Consider the following 10288-nt stretch of genomic DNA (forward strand, 5'->3'; position numbering starts at 1 on the left):
GAACATCTGGGTGTGCAGTGAAGGGACACCTTGGAACTAATGTGGTGCATCAACAGCCGCGGAAATCAGATGCACCGTTATGACCTTAGGAACAGCACTGTTGACAAAACACACGGGAGATGAGCCACATCCACAGAAAGCGGGTTGGAGCAGGTTGAGGTGAGCGGGGACTCGCAGAGAGGCCCGGCTCCGGACTGCATCAGCGCTGACAGGAGGGAGGCCCGGCCGGTCGGGTACCACTCGCTACACCGCCGCCGCCGCACCGCGCATGGCCAGGCGGAGAGGGAGCTGGAGGAGCCGGTCCCCGCACACTGAGAGCGGGCCGGGCGGCGCTGCCAAGGCCGCGGGGCGGGAGCGCGCGGGCGGGCGCGCGGGCGGCGCGGACCCCTACCCACCGCCCGTCCTCCCTCCGGGGGGTCCGGCTCGCGCTGCCCGGCTCCGCGCGCCCGCGCGCGCGACTTTCCGTTTTTTTTTCAAAAAATAGAAGTAAAAGCCGAACCAAGGCTCGAGCCTCACCTCGGAACCGGTGCGGCCGCGTCACTGTGGAACACTCCGAACACACGCGCTGTCATGTGATCCGTCACGTGATCCCGCCGCTCTTTAAAGGGGCAGGGTCGCGTTCGCGTCGAGCCCGATCTGGTTGAGGCTGATTTCCAACCTGCCGGCAGCAGGTTCCTGCGTGACAGAAACAGGCATTCCACTCTGCAACTGCTTAGGCGCCTTTCAACCATTCTATCTCCCACGTGGATTAGGTAACTTACAACAAAAATACATCATATGCTGGTAGGGATGACAATAAACTTGCTCTTTCTAAAAAGAGTGCCTGTAACAGAATACAGCTCAACTTACCCTGGTCTAGGGCGGCGGGGCAACCCGAGTTTTCTTAAATTTCCGTATTGTAGTATGCCTATTCATTGACAAGGTGTAGGGCAACCGAGATAAGGTCACTTTCCACCCCCAAAATTACTTTATTCATAAAATATACATCTATAAAATATGGGACTTTGCATTGTCATCAGTCACTGCACCAAGCATACAATATTTACAGTGTGACAAATGGCATAGATTTTCCATTCCCAGACATTCCATGGGTATGTCGAATGCTGCATCACTCCTGGACTCCCAGAGTTGAAATGCGCTGGGCTCTCTAGTTCACTTATACGTTCTTGGCTGGGTTTCTATTCTTTCCATCCCTTTCATTTTGTCGTTTGTCTGCATTGCCATCTTCCTTGAACGTTTTTCTCATTGGATGAGGAACAATTATTAGTATCTGTCTGGAACGTCTGCTGTTTTCTGCCACTCGTCAGAGTTATCAGGGGCCATTCTGCATTTTGAAGGTGCTCTTTTCATTTTCTTCCTCTTCACCCCTGCCATTCCAGCTTGTTTTTCTGTTGCCTCCTCTTCCACTGGCTCTGGAGGTGGGGGACTAACAACTGGTGCTTGGCAGCTTGCTGAGACCAAACTTTCTTTCCGTTTGCTGGTCCTGTTCTCAGCTGGAGCCTTGATGAGAGCAGGGTAATTATTTTTCCTTGTGGAGGAATTGTTACAGCTCCCTTTTTTAATGCCTATGTATTGCTAAAGGAACATTCCAGGTAGGGCCTGTAGAAGGGGCTTGCCTTCCTAGATGGCTTGTGGCATTTGCTCTCCTAGCAATCTTTTGTCTGGTGGCCTTCCTGCTTGCAGTTTCTGCAGATGATTGCAGCACAGACTAAGATATCTTTATCTTTATTAGTCACATGTACATCAAAACACACAGTGAAATGCATAGAGTGTTCTGGGGGCACATCGCTGCAGTTGTGGCATACCCTAGGTTCTCCTGCATCGACCAGGTAGCCTCAATGTCCTCCAATTGTGAAGCTGGAGGAAGGATCAATGATGGCTCCCTTTCCATTTACTTTAGGTATAATCTTGGCCTGATGTTTGCTTGTCCAAATTCCAAAGAAGTTGTTAATGTTGATGCAGTTTCCTGCTCCCTTGACATACAACATGAAACCTTGTTTATTTTGTTTGGTTGTGACCATTTCCAATTTGAAAACAGGATATGCACCTTCATAAATAACTCAAGATGTAGGGGTTTGTACATGTGCACTGCCACACTCCAGTTTCTTCGAGGCAGGAGAGTGAACAGAGCTCCACTACTTCTCCTGGAAGACCTGCAGATAGCTTGCATCATTTTTAAGTGTAACATCGAAATACTGATCACCTGTGAATCCTTCAGGGAAAATCCATGGTTTCGAATATGCAGCAGGCAAACAGCACTTTCCTGAAAATCACACCTCTATGAGCTTGTCTATTTCCATGTTTTTCACCGTCACTCTGTCATGTTGCAAAAGCCTTGACCACCTGCTTGATTTTCTACCATGGCTGCTGTGAAAGAGCAAGCTACTGTTACTGGAGGAAGGTATTAGACTGGTGTCTGATCAGCAGTGAGGTCCATCTCTATAACAGCAAATAAATCCAATCCATGGCCTGGGAGAAGACGAGAAAGCCACACAATTCTCAGATAAAGTTCCAAAAGTAAGCAGAGGTGCCAATACAATTTCTTGTCATTCTGTTGGGGGATCAGTAGAAACATTTTGCTGCAACTTCAATGTCAAAGAAGCTGTTTCTGCTCAGTAGGGCAGGTACGGTAGTGTGGTTAGCATAACGCTATTACAGTGCCAGTGATCCGGGTTTAATTCCGGCCATTGTCTGTAAGGAGTTTGTACGTTCTCCCTGTGTCTGCGTGGGTTTTCTTCGGGTGCTCTGGTTTCCTCCCATATTCCAAAGACGTACGGGTTAGGAAGTTGTGGGTGTGCTATGTTGGTGCCGGAAGCGTGGCGACACTTGAAGACTGCCCCCAGAACACTCTACGTAAAAGATGCATTTCACTGTGTGTTTCGATGTACATGTGATTAATAAAGATATCTTACTTCAAAGTAGCAGTCAATGTTTGTGAATATTATAAGCTACTGAGAGATCAATGAAAGCAACACCAATGATTTGGCATCTCTCAAAGCTATCCTCAATACCTTGGATGAAATATTGGTTCCTATGTAATTCTAAGACCCACAGCAATACTGTTGCATTATAATTGCCCTCAGAAATGGCTCAATAAGGTCAGTTGCCACCATCTTCTCAAGGGCATTCAAGAACGGGTAATAAATGTGGACAATGCTGACTTTCCATAAGTAAAGTTAAAAAAGCTGCAGAGTTAAAATCCTTTAACAGATTTCACTTTCAAGTTAATTCCCTTTAGACACTACAGTGTTCTGAATCAGTCTGAAAATTGAAGAGAAAGACATTCAGGAAATTCATCGTGTTCTCTGTTGGAACCTTCAGTACAACATTTTCCAGTTGGTAGTTGGTTATTGGTAATTGGTTTATTATTGTCACATATACTGAGATACAGTGAAAAACTTCATTTAGCATGCCATCCAGACAGACGTAAGTACATTGAGGTAGTACAAAGGGAAAACCAATAACAGAACGCAGAATATAATGTTACAGCTACAGAGAAACTGCAGTGCAGATAGACAAATAAAGTGCAAGGGCCATGATGAGGTCGATTGAAAGATCAAGAACTCATCTTTATTGTACAAGAGGTCTGTTTGAGGGTCTTATAACAGCAGGATAGAAGCTGTCCTTGAGCTACCACCGTCTAAACTTTGTGGAAACTAGAAATATGATAAAACCAAATGATCCCAATATGGGAGCACCAACTCCTTCCATGTATCTTTCAGATCACTCACTCATCCAAAATACATCACTATCACCAAGTCTATAAACTGGAACTCTTACCCAAGAACAATGTGGAATTCCTTCACTGAACATATGCAGCTGTTCAAGGAGGCAGCTCTTGACCACCTTATCTAAAGCTGGGCAATAAATGCAAGCTTTACTATAGTATATAAATGACTTAAAAATGCTGCTGACCATGTCATTTTAAAGTTCATGAATTTGTCAGTTTTTCTAAAGTGGGTTATCTAGTCTGGATTGATGTAGGTGAACATAGAACAGCACAGGAACAGGACCTTCGCTCACCATGTCTGCACCGAATACGATACTGAATTAAACTAGATCTCTTCTGCCTGTGATTATGCTCTTCTGATTGTGAAAAAGATTATTTTGCAGACTGGAAAACCTGTAGTACATAAAGCAAGAACTTTATTAGTTTTGAGAGCCACTGGTGGGTACATTGCTAAATTCTAAATTGCACATTAATAAAGTTAAAAATTATTGTAAAGCAAGATGAGCTCTGATGATGGCTGAAAAATGGAGGGAGGCATGTCAATCATCCACAACCTCATCTCCTCCTACCTCTTTGAAGGAATATTTCAGTATTTTGAAATACAGTGATTTAGCTTTTGATGTTAAGGAATAGTAAGTGATCATTATGAGTCACAGAAGTTACGTTTCTGAAATCAATAAGTCTGCAGTTACCATGTTGTCATAACCAGTTGAGATCTTCTTGCCATCCTTGCCTTATAGGCACTTCCTGAAATTAAAAATCACTGCGGGATAGTCATTATGACCTTCACGACAGAATTATTTGGCAAGCAGTTATTAAACTCCAGCTTTCATAAGCATAATGAAAAGATGATTAGTGCGTGTTAGGTGGAATTGGGAGAACACTAGTTGGAACAAAAGTGGGTTTGTGAAAAAGAATCCTCTCATGAAATGGTTAGGAGTAGAGAACTAGGAGGAGATTGGTGCCACTGTGTTCCAAATGGGATGGAATAGGGAGGAAGAAGGGAAGTAAATGTGGACAAATTGGAAGTATCGGCTCATCAAATTGTATTCTGTGCAAATCAGAAGCTTTCCTTGGTGTGGCAGATTGTCAAATACGCTTTTGTAATATGAGGAAGTGGCAAAATATAGCTGAATTTCTGTGTTATAGTTGGCCTCACAGAATGATAAATCAAGTAGCTTATTCATACTGTAAAATGGACTGACATTTCAGAATGCAGAACTGTTTCACAATTGTAAGGAGCTGCCTTCTGGCAATGTGTAAGTAATCTACGATGCTAGGTCTCAGGTTTTCTGGTTCAAGCCTTCTGGCAATCAGCCACAACCTCTTTATTTATTGCTCCTGTTGTGTTAGAAACTGTTGGTTAGATGTAGTTCCACTTGGGAAAGTCCTGAGAGAGATGACAGTACCATGAAATTTGAATCCAACAAGTATGAAGGGACAGGAATCAAGGTATGAAGGACAAAGGAAGACAAAATATTGTCAGGTGCAACTGCAAAGGGTTGCTGGAGGAGCTTAATCACAGGAGGGCAGACTGGACTGACATCGTGGTATGGTGTTGTGGGAGAGGGGGGAGAGTTTTACTTTGCCCAGGAGCTCAGTCAGGTAGAAGAGAGAATAATGAAATGATCACAGGCTCAATTGTGATGGTGGCCAGTGGTCAGCAGGACAGCATTGCTCACATACAACCTACCTTCCCATATCGCAACTGTCCCTCATTCTACTTTTTCTTCTACCTTACAAAATCCTGATGGTTCAAATATTTACCTGCCCTCTCCTTTTCCATGCCATAACCTTCTATCTTTCTCATTTCTATTTACACAATCCATACCACTTTTGGCAACACAGTCCCAAGGTTCAGAGAGGAGAGAAAACACTGCACCTGTTGCTGTCATCCACCAGCTTAGATCCTGGCAGTTTATGTACACAAGAGTGTAGCTTAAAGACAGGATGTGTATATGGTAAGTCATTAAGTACGAGGGAACAGCAGCCAGGTCAGGATGAAAGAGTAACTCATAGCTCAGTTCTCCAGGGGGTGAAATCACAAACCTGTTCTGCCTCGAAGGATTGAGAAGAAGAATCTGACGGTCAGCCTTTAACAAAGGCTGATGAGAATGGCTACGGAACAACATGTGCCATTGCCAGTCTGAAAGACTGTGCAAGATGTCAAAGAGGATGGACAAATCCAGTGCAAACCTGGCACAGGTCTTTGCACAGTTAGGAGTCCATCCTTTCCAGCATGGAATTAGCAGCCATTTCAAGTGTTTTAAAATAAATACAATATTTTTATTTATTTTATTTGATAATTTTAATACTTTTAATTATTTTCTTTTCAACTCTTTCCAAATATCATGGATCATCAGACACATTTGGAAACAATAAAATGGCCTATTGAGAGCACAACCTGATGGAACTTACAACATATTGTAGCTTCATGATGCACATTTGGTTGTTTTGACACACATTTCTTTACCATTACCTAAAACTTAGTGGGATTTATGCAGCACAATCCTGCAATATACTGGCCCTATCAAAAATTCATCACCCAACGAAGCTTAAAGGTCAACGTATGCTCCCACTGAATTCAGGAATCTTCAGGCAACTGTTGCAGATGATTTGTACAAATAAAAAATGAATAACATTTAAATACTTGCAAACACAGGGCTGAATCAAGCTGGCTGTGGGTAGTGGTTTCGCCAGGAACCACTGGTGCACAACTATTTCTAGATAAGAATTTCTTAGATTGACATGGATTCACTGTAAGTCCAGAACATGCTGAGTGACTGATAGCAGCACAGAGCCTAGTCATGCTCTGATTCCCAGCTTTACACTGGAGAATCAGCCTCTGCAATTTTATGCCAGCCAGACCTGTTTTAGAATCGGTGAAGAGGGGTTCTGAACCTGGAATCTAGGAGGAAAAAAGATAAATTATTTATATAATGCTCATTTTCACATTTTAATTGTTTTAAGTAATTCAATTTTTAAAAATGGATATTTTTTAATATTCAAAGAAATCTTAATATCTGAATGCCAGAGATCTTTTAAAACTGTTGGAGTCTCATCTTTGGCAGAAGGTGAGTCTCTGTCCCCCACTTTGACTGACCTCCCAGGAAGTGAGCCTCAGCTGCACATTGCCTGAGGCTTACTCACCAACAAGACCCAACTACACCTCAAAAAGCTGGAGGAACTCAGCAGGTCAGGCAGCATCGATGGAGAGAAAGGGACAGTTGACATTTCGGACTGAGACCCCATCATTCGTCCAGATGAAGGGTCTCGACCCAAAACGTCAACTGTCCATTTCTCTCCTTAGATGCTGCCTCACCCACTGAGTTCCTCCAGCTTTTGTGTGTTGCTCCTGATTCCAGCATCTGTAGTCTCTTGAGCCTCCAGCTACACCTCACCAGTCACCTTTGGGTTCAGCATGTCAGCTTGTGGAGCCCTCCTCATCCAAACTAGTTAAACGTTGGTGGGCAGGGGATGCAAGTGGTGAGCCCAAGTTGTGGACTGAATCCAGCTTGATTCTACCCACTGAATTTTCTCCTTATCATATTTCATTATGCCATTCAGCCCATCAAGTCCATGCTGACTCTGAGCATTTCCATCAATCCCATTCCTCTACTTATTTTCCTTTAATCCATTTACTGACACATGGCTCTTAACAGCCCCCAGTTCTCCCATCAGCCCACCTACACTAGGGTAATTTACATTGGCCAATTAACCCAAGAGACAGCATAACTCATGTGAATGTGGGAGGAAATAGCAGCCTAGGAAAGTAGTGACAGGGAGAATATGCAAATTCCAAACAGGTAGCACCGTAGGTCAGGATTGAACCTGGATCACTGGAGCTGTGAGGCAGTTGCACTACTTGTGGCACCAGAGTGCCACCCATTATTTATTTATAACGGCAGAGAAGAAAGCCATTGGTCCCAATATGGTCCACATCAGTTCCTAGGAGAGTGGTCTCTTTAGTTCCATTTGCCGTCTCCTTATTTCCTTGTTCCCCCTGCAACTTATTTTTTTCCACAGATACTCATCAACTCCTTTTGATTCTTTTTGTCAGTAACTTATTTGAAGGGGCAGTTTACAGAAGCTGACTAAGCTACCAGCATATTTTGAGATGTGGAAAGGAAACTGGAGCACCCAGAGGAAACCCGGAGGGTGACAAAAAGAACATGCAAGCTTCACACAGACAGGACCAAGGGCAGAATGGAACTCAGGTCCCTTGAGCTATAAGGCAATAGCAATAACAGTTCTTGCTATAGACACTGACTAAACTCATCATGTTTTGTTTATTTAATATTTTCTTTTACTTGGAATTTTCTTAAAAAGTGGACTTGTTCCATATAATAGTTTGCTCAAATATATATTGTAAAGCAAAGTCATGAGTTGACCACTTCCTCTTGGAAAATCTTTTTTTATGCTTAACTTGTGCAATAATTATTTTGAAATACTTGAAGGCTGAATAATTCCCATTGTACAATGATTTTCTGCTGAAGAAAGTTGGTCCTGTATTTCTGCCCATTTAGGAAAAGACTAGCATGTGTTAATATTTTAGATATTATTCTTTATTTGATAAAATTTCTATTGTAGCGACTCACCGTCCAGGCAAGCGAACTGGCTCGGCAGTTGGGTCGCACGGCGTCGGAGCGACAAGGCCCAAGATGGCGGCGGGCTTCGTCTTCCCCGAGTGACGGGGAGAACCTGCGCGCGGGAAAGACTTGATGACGTAGCATATACGTCATTGCCGGTTGCATTGGACGGGAACAGTCTCCCTTAAAAGGCCCGTGCAAGGCGGGAAAATAAATCAGTTCTTGTTTGGCAATCCTTCGACTAGCATCTTGTTTTATTTTGCGGTAGCAACCGCTACACTATCAATATTATATAAATTGATAACTAATGGTGTTTAACAATTGTTAAGTGTTTAACAATTTAATAAGTGAAACCTCCCATAACCTTTCAATGTCTCCAAGATCACTTAAAGTACAAAGCACCAAATTAAATGCTTTTTCTCTAATACTAGAGAGAAAATGAAGGATGTTCTGAATAACAAAACATTCTCATTTTGAAACTCCAATCAAGCAGTTGTGGAGTGTTGCAATGTAAGGAGGCTGAAATTGTAAGTTGGAAGCACTGATTAGCTGAAATTTTACAAGAATGTTAAAGTACATTGCTACCTCATTACTGCAATTCGTAAGAGAAGAAATTAAATTTTAATGATAATGTATGATTTGGATTAATTTACAGTTCATAATTATAAATAAAAATTGACATATAATCATTTGCCAATTCAAAGCTAGCATCAAAGCTAACATCACAATTTCAAATTATAATACCAACAGCCTGTATGTAGATGAGAAAGGAGCCAAACAGGGATCCATGTGGGATATTGTGGGATCCATAGAACTTCACAATGGAGGGCATTATCGGATGAGAACCCTGTTATCAATTGTGTGCCCAAGGCCAAAATGGAGTGAAGAAGAAATTTTTATTCTGGTCGCAGTGACAGAAAGTGGTATTGCTGGTTATAGCAGTTTAGTGTCAGAGGGTAGAAACTTGATTGTAGTTGGCATTAACAACAAGGTCCAGTGTTTTTTGAGAAGAGCGTTTACAAGCATTACTTTGAATGTTAAGGCATTCACATACTAGATGACAAAAGCTTGGTAAAACAGGAAGCTAAGAAGGAAATTTGGGTGGTCAGAGTTCAATGGAAAGAGTTTGACACCAATGGTAGTATGTGTGTCTTGCCTTAGATGAACTTGGAGAAGATGGGAGACATTAATTCGACACGAAAATCAGATACAGAATAGGAACAGGGCTGAGAAAAAAACTTAGCTTAGTTAGCAAAGAATGATTCCTGCCTTGCAGATGAAAAAAAAATGCATTATCCTTTTCAACTGTTTTTAGAGGGAAGGAAGATGGGTATTGAGGAGATTACTAATACAGAAGAATAGTCTGTAGTTACCTTTACTGGAATGATTTTGGACAAGAAGACTATTTTTGCAAGTAGAATATAATGTTGTCTGGACCTGTAATGTGGTAGTGGATGCCTAACCCACTTATCTGCAGGTATGGTCACATTTATGCTGTTTGGATTTAAGGAAGGTGAACTCCATCCAGAGGAATGATTTGATTAGGTAAGAGTTGAGGTTTTAGCATGGGTGTGGATATCAAAAGGCCATGATTAAGTAAAATCAACTGTAATGGTCAGGTTGGTGTTAGGTTTAGCATGGTGAATGAAGCCAAACCTAGTCATGGAGTTTGAAATTTGGTTATAAGTAAACTGGGAAGGATTTTCCTAGAAGCAATACAGAAACATTGACAGTGGTGAAGGACTTTTAAGGTCACAGATGATTTTGAAGGAGGGTATTGTTTTGAATTAGTTTGGAGAATTTATATGAAGGGAGTACAGGAGGCAATGGGCTCAAAGTATGGAGGGAGCTGAGATGAAGATTGAAATCATTAAAGTTGGGAAGTTGATTGAACGAGAGGCTGAGTGAAGGAATAAGTGAGGATGCTTCAGTGAAAAAAAAATCAGGGTGATGCTTGGACAGACAATTG

The 10288-nt window shown here is 42.3% G+C and overlaps 1 protein-coding gene across 1 annotated transcript in view; it reads right to left on the minus strand.

Annotated features, from left to right (window-relative positions):
• atp6v1h (ATPase H+ transporting V1 subunit H) overlaps nucleotides 1-569 on the minus strand; it is a 65699-nt gene extending 65130 nt beyond the window's left edge. Inside the window, exon 1 of the mRNA XM_052023685.1 lies at nucleotides 517-569. The gene's annotated coding sequence lies outside the window, so the exon portion shown is untranslated. The remainder of the gene's footprint in view (nucleotides 1-516) is intronic.
• Between the last annotated feature and the right edge of the window lie 9719 nt (nucleotides 570-10288).

This window comes from Pristis pectinata, chromosome 9 (assembly GCF_009764475.1).
Source record: "Pristis pectinata isolate sPriPec2 chromosome 9, sPriPec2.1.pri, whole genome shotgun sequence".
In the NCBI taxonomy this organism is placed as follows: domain Eukaryota; kingdom Metazoa; phylum Chordata; class Chondrichthyes; order Rhinopristiformes; family Pristidae; genus Pristis; species Pristis pectinata.